General features: G+C 38.1%; 3 pseudogenes across 2 annotated transcripts; all 3 read left to right on the forward strand.

Moving 5' to 3' along the window:
• Nucleotides 1–4,498: 4,498 nt before the first annotated feature.
• LOC144514250 (Ig heavy chain V region 5A-like) lies at nucleotides 4,499–5,069 on the forward strand (annotated as a pseudogene). The gene is made up of 2 exons (XR_013501293.1): nucleotides 4,499–4,605; nucleotides 4,690–5,069. The product of XR_013501293.1 is annotated as an Ig heavy chain V region 5A-like (transcript).
• Nucleotides 5,070–5,607: 538 nt separating this feature from the next.
• LOC144514240 (immunoglobulin heavy variable 3-43D pseudogene) lies at nucleotides 5,608–6,560 on the forward strand (annotated as a pseudogene). Its single transcript, XR_013501289.1, has 3 exons — nucleotides 5,608–5,713; nucleotides 5,810–5,975; nucleotides 6,255–6,560. The product of XR_013501289.1 is annotated as an immunoglobulin heavy variable 3-43D pseudogene (transcript).
• A 631-nt stretch (nucleotides 6,561–7,191) lies between these two features.
• Nucleotides 7,192–7,638, forward strand: LOC144514242 (Ig heavy chain V region 914 pseudogene; annotated as a pseudogene).
• Nucleotides 7,639–13,708: the final 6,070 nt, after the last annotated feature.

Below are 13,708 nucleotides of genomic sequence, written 5' to 3' on the forward strand. Positions count from 1 at the left end.
TATTGTTGTGGTAAAATTGATAACCTACTTACTCATTTTAAAATAGCATTTGGAAATGTACAAACTAATATGGACACTTCCTAGTCAATAAAAATGTATTCTAGTTTCATCAAAGAAGATTTTAGATTCCAGTCCAGATGTTTCCTCCCTGTGAGGAGGAGTCGATGCAAAACTCAGATATCTTCCACCTCTACTTATCTGAGTGCAGAGAGGAGGACAGAGAACAGTGGACACACAGTTTAACATGATGGACTATAGGACAGGACTGCTGCTTTTAACTCTCTGCTGGGCAGGTGAAGATTTTCACTGATCTCGATTTGAAGTTGTCTTTAAAACATTACCAAAATAAAAAAGCAACTGATTATTTTCTTTATTTGACAGGTGTCAATGGTCAGACTCTGACGGAATCTGAACCAGCGGTTAAAAGACCTGGAGAATCCCACAGATTGACCTGTACAACATCTGGATTGTCATTCAGTAGCTACTGGATGGCCTGGATCAGACAGGCTCCTGGAAAAGGACTGGAGTGGGTTGCGAATAGCTATGACAGTACTAGCATCCACTACTCTCAGTCAGTCCAAGGCCGGTTTACCATCTCCAGAGACAACAGCAGAGAGCAGCTGTATCTGCAGATGAACAGTCTGAAGACTGAAGATTCTGCTGTTTATTATTGTGCTCGACACCCACAGTGACTGGAGTTGGTTGAGCAGCTGTACAAAAATCCTGCAGTACTAATTTTTATGGCTATATCCTAAGAAATATTATATTTATTAATATGTTACAGTTAAATATGTGGAGGTTATAGTCACTGTTATTTTAATGTATTGTTTTCCCACATGAAAAAAAAAAAAGTGTTTAAAATGCCAACAAAAGGAAATCTCAAGGCAGTGGATATCTGGCCTAAATGAGTGAAATCCGTCGACGGCAACGGAGCAATCCCGGAAGTGGAACATCGAGGATATAGACTAAGTAGTCAGTACTAAAAATCATTGGTAAACATAAATCATTTTTTTCTGGACAGATGTTGTCTGAAATAAGCATGTTAAAGCTTTAGTGCGTAACTTTTTTATATTAGTAAACGTCCGTCACATTCAAGCCATTGCCAAAATGAGTTGATACAAAGCTAATTAAGACTATCAGCTCCACTAAACTCTCTCTGTATTTCTCAGTATGGCTATGTTCAGATACTAGTGTCGTCCGGTGACTTTTGCGTGCAGAAAATCAAGCAAAGATAATTACCTCTTCTGAAGAGTCCATCATGCTTTTTTAAAAGACCAGAATCTGAGGAGAGGAGGATGTCATGATAAATAAATACATCCTTTTAAAGATATATTCCTCTTTTTATGGGGACTAATGCTTTGAAAAGATGTACACTGCGAAAAGACAATTTTCTGTTGCATGCAGTGGAATATGACAAAAAATTAGGAGCATGCTTGAAAAATTTTCAAGTAACAGAGTTTGTGACACATTGAACAGCTGAAATGTTGGAACAGCTTAAAGAAAATAATGTAGGGTTTTTGTATTTCTTAAGGTTTATTTAAGTTTATTTAAAAACATGAACAGTTTTTTTTCTTCACTCAATCCAAATAAAATGAATGGGCTTCAGTTTAAGTGACGTCTGCATGTATAACATTAACTTATGGCTTATTGCAGTGGTTCCCAAACTTTTCACATCAAGGATCCCTACACTGACACAAATTAGACCACTGACCCCCATTTGATGAGATTTTGTTCCCAGATCCCCCATCTGATCTTCTCTTTGATGTTTTACTACAGAAAGCGTTTAAACCCATGACCCAAATAGTTATACATTCTGTCATTGTGTATGAACTTATTTCATTGTCTGCACTTGGATGAAAACATAGTAAAAATAAACAAATCCCCTTTTTGCTGGGGACCCCCTTAAACACCCTCAAGGACCCCTGTGGGTCCCCAAAACCCACTTTTGAAAACACTCACCAGCCTACCAATACTTCATTGTTGTTCTCTCACTCGTGCAGAAAGCGCCATCAGGAAAAAACTCTTCTGTGATTGGACATTGCGGTTTGTGGAATTGTGGGACTTTTTTTGAACAATGAGCAGTGAGACGAAAAAAGATCACAGTAGTTACTCTCACACTGCTCGTAAATGATATCTCTGGATCACACATTTATTTTTAGGGGCAAATGTGAGTGAAATACTCGCACTGTAAAGCTCTGCCTGTATGTGTAATTTATATATTTTTGTATGTATTGTATGCAGGATGTTTACAGTAAAATACATTGTTTCCAGGCCTTCAATGTTTCTTTTCGTCATTTTGTCTTAATTGTTCTGTTCTTAAAATTATCACACATCAAGCAGCAGGTAAAGTACATCTATGATGTTCCCTTTTAAACCTTTAGAGGGAGGTCTATGCAAACTCTTCCTTCTTTATAAACACACCAACAGCAACTGTAGAATCATTTGAGGCAGAACTACTGACAGTTTCATACATATCAGAAAGACTTTGATCAGACATCAGTTCATTGCAGAGTTTGATGGGAAATATGATTGTCTGGAGTTTATTTATTGTAGTTGCTATTAATGGTGAGGGAATCATTTTTGCAGTTACATAGTAAAACAATTTGCTTTTTAAATGCTTAATATTTTCAAGTGTGATGGATGACGATCATTTCTTTCCTTACAGGAGTTTGGAGTGAGATCAAACTGGACCAGTCTCCCTCTGAGGTGAAAAGACCTGGAGAGACAGTGAAGATGTCATGTATCATATCTGGTTATAGCATGACAAGCAACTCTATTCACTGGATACGACAGAGACCAGGAGAAGCTCTGGAGTGGATTGGGAGGATGAATACAGGTTCAAACTCTGCTATCTATCTATTCTGAAAGTTAACCACTACAAATATTTTACATTTCTACAAATTAAGAAACAATTATGTCTGTAAATGATGTGGAACCTAAAGAGAGTCATGTTTGAAAGTGAACAATTATGTTGCAGTTTCTTTAAAAAAATCACTCTCAATTTTCTCTCTCCTCTGTTACTAAAAGGAGAAACTCAGATCTGCTATTCTCATTGATCTTAACTGAGTTGGTTGAGCAGCTGTACAACATCCTACAGAACTCATTCTTACTACAATTACCTCCCATGATTAATGTCCTTTGTAGTCCAAGAAAATATCACAATACAGTTGAACCAAACACTTTGTGAGAACCACTATTGTTGAATTAGAAAACTATTTCTTAGCATAACATGGATATAAATTTAGAAGTCATATTACTATATAAGCATATCTTGCTTATTCCATAACAGAGCTTCATTAAAACAACTCCTCAGAGAAGAAAGCAGCTGAACAATAAACAGCATTTTTGTAGGTAAATGGTTTTTGGTAATTGTCTAACCTGAGATTTACAAGTCTTTTATTTCTGTTAGCAGGAGTTTGGATTAGGATTAAAATGACAATATGCACAGAGTACTGCAAAGTCTGTGGATTGATAGAATAAATGTCCAAACAGTTTTTCAGCTGTACATTCACTTAGCGGTCCAAGTTGTCTACTGTTTTGTTTATTTATCTTCATTGTTAAATAACAATAAATAAAACAGCACTTGTCAGCAGATATTTTTCTGTGCACAGCAATTCTTTTTTTCACACAGGTTTTAGTTCCTAAATAGTTAATCTCCTCTCGAGGCTCCAAGTTTCTCTCCATGTCTGTGAAACTGCCACGATTTGAATACTGAAACCTCCAAAAGAAAAACTAATTCAGGTCTGCAGCAAAATAGTGTTCATTTAGTTTATCTTGCTTTCACTTCACTCGTGTTTGCAGTAAAAAAAAGGTACAAAATAAATCAAACCAGTGTTTAAACAGAAGTGAAGCCATAATGTAAATGACATGAGTCAGTCAAATTTAAAAAAAAGATCAAATCTGCTGAATCGTTTGATGAAAAAGAATAATATTTTCTAAATGAAGAGTAGACCATATAATGTAAATTCCATGTAAATGTGATTGTTGTTTATCTTATAAGGCTGACTTCCTGTTGCCAGCAGATGGCGCTATGACTATATCTATAATGGCATGTAGATGTCCTCAGGCCTGACTCTTATCAAGCATGACAAATTCCGGGCAGATTGGACAATGTATATTGGAGTTACAACAACTTCCTTTTTCATGGCAAAATGCACAAAACTGCTGCCCTGCTACAGCCATGTTGTTTGACGAAAAATGAAACTTTTAATTACTTTTCATGGTTAAGGTCTTTAGGAGAAGTTGATTAAAGCACAGCGCCCTGAAATGGTGAAAAAGAAAGCACATTTTAGTCAAAATGACTGACTTCCTGTTGAGTTTAGGTTATAGCTTCAAGAGGCTGTTTTGTACCTCGCACCCGTCGGTGTTTAGGCCCTAATAATAACAACAGGTTCTTTTTTTTCTTTTTGTAGCTCCAGACCAACCCACAATCACATGCCATATGTTTGAATCTATGCAAACTCAGAAATCTTCCTGGTGACCCAGTTATAAAGTCTTCACATGAGACTGTCAGTGGAGGTTAAAGAGGATCAGAAGCTCACATCTCATCAATTTCAACATAAACCATGTTCTCTGTAGCTCTGCTGCTGCTGTTGGCAGCTGGATGTGAGTCTCTTTGTCAAAGTCAGCAGTTTTACTTTTGCAGTACAACTTGATCATTTGTTACAAAACATTTTCTATTTTCAACAGGTGTGAAGTGTGAACAGTTGACCCAGCCAGCCTCTGTGACTGTGCAGCCAGGTCAACGTCTGACCATCACCTGTCAGGTCTCTTATTCTGTTGATAGCTACTACACAGCTTGGATCAGACAGCCTGCAGGGAAAGGACTGGAGTGGATTAGTAGTGATGAAAACATACTACAAAGATTCACTGAAGAATAAGTTCAGTGTAAACATGGAATCTTCCAGCAACACAGTGACTCTAAATGGACAGAATGTGCAGCCTGAAGACACTGCTGTGTATTACTGTGCCAGAGAGCCACAGTAACACAAACCATCAGTAGACCTGAACAAAAACCCCTCAGAGCCTGAACACTTGTAACATGAAGCCACCAGAGGAGGAGCCCTCAGACCACTAATGGTTTCAACACCAGCTCACTGTTACAGCAAGGAGAGAAACAGACACAACACAAATGGTTCTTAATTAAATTTAACAGCCACAGTTTTCATCAATTTAAATACTTTGAAATTTCAATAAATTATACATCATAATATGTATATACTGTATAATCTTCAAGTGATGGAATAAATTCAGCTCACCTCTTCATTTTAATAGAATGTAATCTAACTACAGTAGAAATGAATCCTCAAAGTCAGTGTCACTTTCATAATATTATTTAATAATTATGTAAATCATAACTGCATCAGTAATGGGATAGTCTTTAGGAAACATCATTGTGATGTTTATTAGTCAAACTACAAAAACCCAATTCTTTTCATTAACTATAAAACATGTCTTTTTCAGAGATTAAAGTTCCACATTTTAATTGTAAGAGATGAACACCTGAACATTTCATCTTCATTTTGAATTATTCAAATATACTTTAGTCAGCTGATTTACTATCATCAGTATGTAAATCAGCCTCCTTGTGTGTTGCCTCATAAAGAAGTGAAGTGTGTGTGTGTCAGTGAGAGACAGAAGAGCTCACATCAGTTCAGCTTCAACATCACCATGTTCTCTGTAGCTCTGCTGCTGCTGCTGGCTGCTGGATCCTGTGAGGAGCTTTCAGTGGATTCACACTAATACACACATTAGAAACACTGAATAGTCAGATGACTGATGGAGATAATGTTGATTTGTGTTTCCACAGGTGTGAACAGTATTGATCTCATCCAGACAGACTCAATGGTTGTGCAGCCTGGACAGTCTCTGATCATCAGCTGTCAGGTCTCTGGTTATTCTTTGACTGATGACAGCTATGCAACAGGTTGGATCAGACAGAGTGAAGGAAAACCAATGGACTGGATTTCCCATCAGTAAAGATAAAGGTACTTTATTGTCACATACATTTAGCGAAATTCATTCTCTGCATTTAACCCATCCCTCAAGGGAGTAATGGGCAGCCAGTTACAGCGTCCAGGGACCAACTCAAGATCTGAGCCAATGCCTTGATCAAGGGCACTGACTGACTTTTTAGATGGTGGGGGAAACCAGAGCACCCAGATGAAACCCACGCAAACATGGGGAGAACATACAAACTTCACACAGAAAGGCCTAGACTGAACTGGATTTGAACCCAGAACCTTCTTGCTGTGATGCCACAGTGCGAACCATTGGGCCACCATGCTGCATCAGTGGGGTGGAGGAAACTTTTACCAAAAAAATGCTCTGAAGAACAAGTTCAGCTACAGCAGAGACACTTCTGCTCTAACAGTGACTCTAAAAGGACAGAATGTGCAGCCTGAGGACACAGCTGTGTATTACTGTGTACGTTACCCCACAGTGATACAAACCACCAACAGACCTGCACAAATACCCAGCAACCAGCATGACTCAACCACACACGTTCTAAATGTTTACATTAATAAAGACAGCACTCTCTAATGAGTTAATATATTTAATGTTTATGGAATTCAATGAATGGTATTAATTGAGTTGTAAAGCCTATAAAAGATGAGAAACACATTTTTCCTGTTTTCATGTAACATCTGATAACTACATTTAAACAGTAGCTACATCTCTTCACAAATACAGTTATATTCATAAGTACAAAGCATGTATATTATGACATAATGAGATGATATAAAAGCAATTTTCAGAAATGCTTGTAGATGTTGGTGATCAGACTAAAACTTTTATTTATATTATTGTGAATGATCTAATGTGCTGCCCATTACGCTCAAAGTGACTAATGAGAAACAGAGCATTCATTCCAAGATGAATCATAATTTAACACATTTTAATAACCCTTGTTTTTTTTAATGTGTCAGTTGACATTTGTGTATTATTAGAATGAATATGGTTGTGGTGTTAATGCCGGCTAACATTTTACACAAATTAAAACATGTCAGACAAACATTAAAACGGCTGACTTAGAGGGTTGACTATTGCACATTAATTTCCTTGTTTCATTAATTATCTCCAGTCCAGTTTCCTCCCTGTGAGGAGGAGTTAATGCAAAACAGATATCTTCCACCTCTACTTATCTGAGTGCAGAGAGGAGGACAGAGAACAGTGGACACACAGTTTAACATGATGGACTATAGGACAGGACTGCTGCTTTTAACTCTCTGCTGGGCAGGTGAAGATTTTCACTGATCTAGATTAAACATAGTTTTGAATTGTGTAACAACTAAATTCATGTGATTTTTTTTTAATATCTTGACAGGTGTTGATGGTCAGACTCTGACAGAATCTGAACCAGCGATTAAAAGACCTGGAGAATCCCACAGATTGACCTGTACAACATCTGGATTGTCATTCAGTAGCTATAATATGGCCTGGATCAGACAGGCTCCTGGAAAAGGACTGGAGTGGGTTGCTACTGATGCTGGTGGTAGTAGCAAATACTACTCTCAGTCAGTTCAAGGCCGTTTTACCGTCTCCAGAGACAACAGCAGAGAGCAGCTGTATCTGCAGATGAACAGTCTGAAGACTGAAGATTCTGCTGTTTATTATTGTGCTCGAGACCCACAGTGACTGGAGTTGGTTGAGCAGCTGTACAAAAATCCTGCAGCAGTCATTCTTATGGCTATATCCTAAGAAATATTATATTTATTAATATGTTATACTTAAATACTTGGAGGTTATAGTCACTGTTATTTTAATGTATTGTTTTCCCACATGAAATAAATAATTATATTATATTAACATGTTCAAGCAATAACAAACATTTAGTTGACAACTTAGCTTTAAATGCTTATCATCTAATAATACATGAATTTTTATTAAGTCAGTTTCATCATTACTTAAAAACAACAACACACACTCGTTATCAGAATCAGTCAACTGTGGGAATGAGTGTAGAGATGAAGAAGGTTGGTGAGCTAAGAGGGGGCCTGGTCATATAGAGGAAATGTGAGCAAAGAGAAAACAATTTAAATCACGAGCAGCTGAGTTCTCAAAGTCTGTTAAGGACTTTGCAGGGGTGTACACTGTTATCCCGAATTAGTTGACTTTACTAGAAATTTGCGTGGAAACCTGTTGCCTTAACATTTTTACACAAGGGGAAACTTAACAGGTCGAGTTGTATTAACACAGAGCGGTAAGTTGATGCAGTAGACAAATCAAGTTTACATTAGTCGTCATTACTAAAAATCATTAGTAAACATAAATTCTTTTTTTCTGGAGTCATGTTGTCTAAATTAAGCATGTTAAGGTAAAGCTTTAGTGCGTAACTTTTTGATATTAATGAACGTCCGTTACATTCAAGCCATTGCCAAATGAGTTGATACAAAGCTAATTCACAGAAGGGTTGTATCATGTGGATGCGCCGTAAGTTTTGTTGTCATTACTTCAAATTTGTCATGGGGGAGACAGAAACTGCGCACTATAACTTTAAACATGTAGAGAAACATAACAAATATGAAACATTGGGATACTTATTCATACCAGAGAATGTCTAATAAGGGGAGAACTTCTAGCCTGGGAAAACCCTGACAAACTTCTGGCAAATTTGAGAATTGCTCTGCAAGTTAGTCTGGCCAAGACCCCATTCAAGCCCATTTCCAATTTTTCCAAATCGAGGCACCAATCCCAACCGTTGAAGTGGGCTTCACACAATGACGATAGCGCAGCGACGGCAAGCAGCTTTTTGTTTACATTCAACATAACGGCCACCGAAGCGCAGCAACCCTATTGATGCCGCTCTAGCTGTTAAGTCACCCGGATCGTTGGTCTGACTGGTTGAAGGACTATCCAATTGCGCCCAGAGGTATTTGAGCGGCGTCCGTTGGTGACGCCCCTTTGGAAATGAGCTGCAAATGAAGCTTGCACAGACCTACTCTCAGTTACAACTAAGAAGGGTCTGGTGTCAACCAGGCTAGAGAACTTCCACTATCGGGAAACTTTCGGGTTCTGAACTAGTTGCAGTTCCACTCTGGTTCCATATGAGGGCGCTCACGGGCGAGTGCAGAATGAATGGAGGTCTATGGAGCTATACCCCTCAAAATCCACTGTTCTCAGGATATCATTTTTTGTCTAGTAATTTGAATGTTGCATTCGAAAGGGGAGGCAAAGAAAATACACACATATTTAAGTTTATTTATAAACATTGTTAGGTATTCGTAGGTGTACAGATCCAATTATTGGCAAATTATCAAAGATGTTTTATCAATATTAATAAAGTTATGAATATGGTTATTAATAACGTACATAATCAAATCAACAAACAATCAAAACAGGGCACCACACTGGAACTTCAGGGGCCAATAACCGAACTGTGAAACAGTCTCATTGGGTGGTCTTCCTTTAAAATACAGATCTTAATTAATTAGATTAATTGATCTGGTATTTTCTAAAGGAACAAAGGGAAGGATGAATCGGAGCACGGACCTGTGTTCAACCAGCAATTATTACAATTAGCACACAAATAATCACAGACAACTGCTAATTAAAGTATAGTAGAATTTATTAACTTCAAAATCATCAATGGCAAATCAATAATCCTTTGATCAACTAAAACCAATATACCTTTTTTTAAAGTACAACAAAACAAAGCACAAACAAACCAGCATGTGATGAGACGCTCTCTGTGTCTGTCTGTGTGTGTGTGTGTGTGTGTGTGTGTGTGTGTGTGTGTGTGTGTGTGTGTGGGTCCAAAGGCTGCTTGGCATGACAGCAGGTAAATCCGCCAGTGCCTTGATCTGAAGCCTTTCTCTCCCTGGGAGCAGATAAGGGCTGATTTGTGCTGATAAGGCATCTGAAGTATTTCTAGTGTGTCATATCTTTGCACAGTCTGCTTCTGTCCCAGGGCTGTTGTACCTCTCTCTGTATCATAAACCCTGCTTCTTGCTTTTAACCCTCCTTCCTATCCACCCTCCCCAACTTTGTGTTTTCAGGCCACCATAGGGCTAAAGGTAAAAAAAGGAAACCTAAAAAGCTAAGGCCCAGCAAGGATTTATTGGCGACATAATAAAGTTGCACTCATTACACAAAGTCCACTGGAGAGCTGTGAAGGGAACAGGTAGGACTTTAGCACCGCAGTCCTCTCACCTTTTGGCACTGCAATGGACTCAATCAGGGCACAAGGGGGCCTGCCAATCACCATCACCAATCACATCACAGCCAATCAGTGTGAGAAGAGGGAGGGCTAAGGAGTACCACGCTCTGTGCCCGAATGCTGCATGCTGATTTTGTGGCCTGCTGAGCATGCACACTGCATACATTCGCTTTGTGTCACAGTGTCGTGCTTGCGTGTGGTTGTGTGCACTGTTTTTGTTGTGTTACACCCACTGTATGTCACTGTTTGTTTCACTGCTTAAAAGACACCCTTATGTTTTTCCTCCATCAACTTATCATCACCAATGTTTATTTTCTCTCTCTCTCTCTCTCTCTCTCTCTCTCTCTCTCTCTCTCTCTCTCCTTAACTAAACAAGAGAGTCTTTTTGTCAAAATTTGTTTTTTCAGCTCTCTGTCTTTTACACACAAAATGACACATATTTTGACTGGACATGATGTCTGGTGTGTGAGAGAGAGAGAGAGAGAGTGCGAGGAGGAGGGGGGTGACGGTTGCTTAGTCACGCCCAGATTAGCCGTTAGCTCTTTCAAGCTAGGCTATGTGTTAACTGCACAAAAGCTATTTAACCTCAAGAGGGCGGTAGTGGTCTGCGTTGCAAGGCCACGTAACTAAGCTGGTCTGCTAGCTCTCCACCTAACGGGTTGCTGACAAAAAAAGACGCTCCAAGAAGCGGAGTTGCAGACCCACACCTTATCAATCGATCACATTAATGGTAAACAATGGCAACATTATGCCTCCACACTAGGGTGACCAGTTCTCCAGTCCCCGGTTTCGGTGACCTGCCCCCGGCTGGAGCTGTCCCCGGAAATGTCCCCGGTTTTCACTGTGACTGACAGACCCGAAATTGGAATGAAATAGTCATGCACCCTACACGCACAGGCTCAAGACAGCCAGAACAAGCCTCAGAGCTCAGAGATGTTGTAGAATGCCCATTTTACGATGCTAAAATTACTGTTTATTTACATGGAGTCTGGTGGGTTTCAGCGAACGCAATTTCGCGGACTTTTTATGTTTTAAAAAAGGATCTTACTCTTTAACAGAAAGGTCGACCTCCTTAGAAATACTTTCCATAATGTTGTCAGACACTTAGAATATTAATCTGAGTCTGTCAGTGGCAAAACAGGCACTTTTATGAACGTAAAGATAAGCTGTACAATTGACGTCCTATTAACTTACATTGTAGTTTGTTTCGCCGTCGCCGACTGCAGTGATCTCATTTAATATTGGACCAATGTCAAAGGAAAATATTTCTTCAATAGTTTTAATTGTATCCGATACTCTGTCAGATAATAGCTGTCAGATAAATGTAGTGCAGTAAACATTACACCATTTCCCTCTGAGGTGTAATGGAGTACAAGTATGAAGTAGCAGCAGGGGCGATTCTAGGATCAGACCTTTAGGGGGGCTCAGCCCCTAATGAGAATGTGACATGGATATGGTGCATGCAAAAGTGTTAACCCCATTGCTGTGACAAATTGCAAGAAAATTAACATTGAATTTACATGAAATGTTATCATATTTGCATTCTGCATAAATCTCTGCACACCCATTATTCTCTGTGAAATATCTCACAAACTCTTCACTCAACACATGCATCGGTACAACAAGCGGTCCCTGAGTAATCCGGTTTTGAAATAGCAACATAATTTCTACATGGTCTACAAAATTATAATGTATTCTCATGTAAACTATTTATGTCAGCACAGATATTTTTTGTAAATTGCTTAGCCAGTGTATTCCATCATACTGGTTATTATATTGTCAGATTCCAGACAATCCCACTTACTTATATATATCCCACTTACAAATATGAATATATATTTCTACTGGTATGCTTCCTAGTGACACTAATGCAAAAATATGAAGAAAAAAACTATTCCACCTGTGTGTGCATGGTTAAAATTCTGAAGTGCAAAATAGCTCAGGCTACAGCACAAATATTCCCATCCATAGATATATGAATAATCAAGCCTAACCTCTGAATTTCTTTTCAAAGTGCACCAGATTGATGCATTTAAACGTTAAAAGTATTTAAACGTTAATTTCACAAATATTATTTTAATGTTATATGTCTTTTTTATTGTTTGCATGTTTATTTTCTTTTAACAGGTGTCGATGGTCAGACTCTGACACAATCTGAACCAGTGATGAAAAAGCCTGGGGATTTCCACAGATTGACCTGTACAACATCTGGATTCACATTCAGTAGCTACTATATGCATTGGATCAGACAGGCTCCTGGAAAATATTAGAGTGGGTTTCCAGAATTGAAAGCGGTAGTGGTAGCAGCAAGCTCTACTCTCAGTCAGTCCAAGGCCGGGTTATCATCTCCAGAGACAACAGCAGACAGCAGCTGTATCTGCAGATATATATATATATATACATAAAAAATTGCTGAAAGTTAACCACTACAAATACTTTACATTTCTACAAATTAAGACACAATTATGTCTGTAAATGATGTGCAACCTAAAGAGAGTCATATTTGAAAATGAAAAATAATGTTGCAGTTCCTTTAATAAAATCACTAGAGGACAATCAGTGTCGAGTGTCTCTCTCCTCTGTTACTAAAAGGAGAAACTCAGATCTACTGTTCTCATTGATTTTAACTGAGTTGGTTGAGCAGCTGTACAACATCCTACAGAACTCATTCTTACTACAATTACCTCCCATGATTAATGTCCTTTGTAGTCCAAGAAAATATCACAATACAGTTGAACCAAACACTTTGTGAGAACCACTATTGTTTAATTAGAAAACTATTTCTAAGCATAACATGAATATAAATTTAGAAGTCATATGGCTATATAAGCATATCTTGCTTATTCCATAACAGAGCTTCATTAAAACAACTCCTCAGAGAAGAAAGCAGCTGAACAATAAACAGCATTTGTGTAGGTAAATGGTTTTTGGTAATTGTCTAACCTGAGATTTACAAGTCTTTTACTTCTGTTAGCAGGAGTTTGGATTTGGATTAAAATGACAATATGCACAGAGTACTGCAAAGTCTGTGGATTGATAGAATAAATGTCCAAACTGTTTTTCAGCTGTACATTCACTTAGCGGTCCAAGTTGTCTACTGATTGGTTTATTTATCTTCATTGTTATATAAAACAGCACTTTCATACACATAATTTAACAGGTACGCCAGCAGACATTTTTCTGTGCACAGCAATTTCTTTTGAATATCGTCACACAGGTTTTTGTTCCTAAATAGTCAATTTCTCGAGGCTCCAAGTTTCTCTCCATGTCTGTGAAACTGCCAGGATTTGAATACTGAAACCTCCAAAAGAAAAACTAATTCAGGTCTGCAGCAAAATAGTGTTCATTTAGTTTATCTTGCTTTCACTTCACTCGTGTTTGCAGTAAAAAAAAGGTACAAAATAAATCAAACCAGTGTTTAAACAGAAGTGAAGCAATAATGTAAATGACATGAGTCAGTCAAATTTAAAAAAAGATCAAATCTGCTGAATCGTTTGATGAAAAAGAATAATATTTTCTAAATGAATATAATGTAAATTCCATGTAAAT

The sequence above is a fragment of the Sander vitreus genome, unplaced genomic scaffold (genome assembly GCF_031162955.1).
Source record: "Sander vitreus isolate 19-12246 unplaced genomic scaffold, sanVit1 ctg509_0, whole genome shotgun sequence".
Lineage (NCBI taxonomy): Eukaryota > Metazoa > Chordata > Actinopteri > Perciformes > Percidae > Sander > Sander vitreus.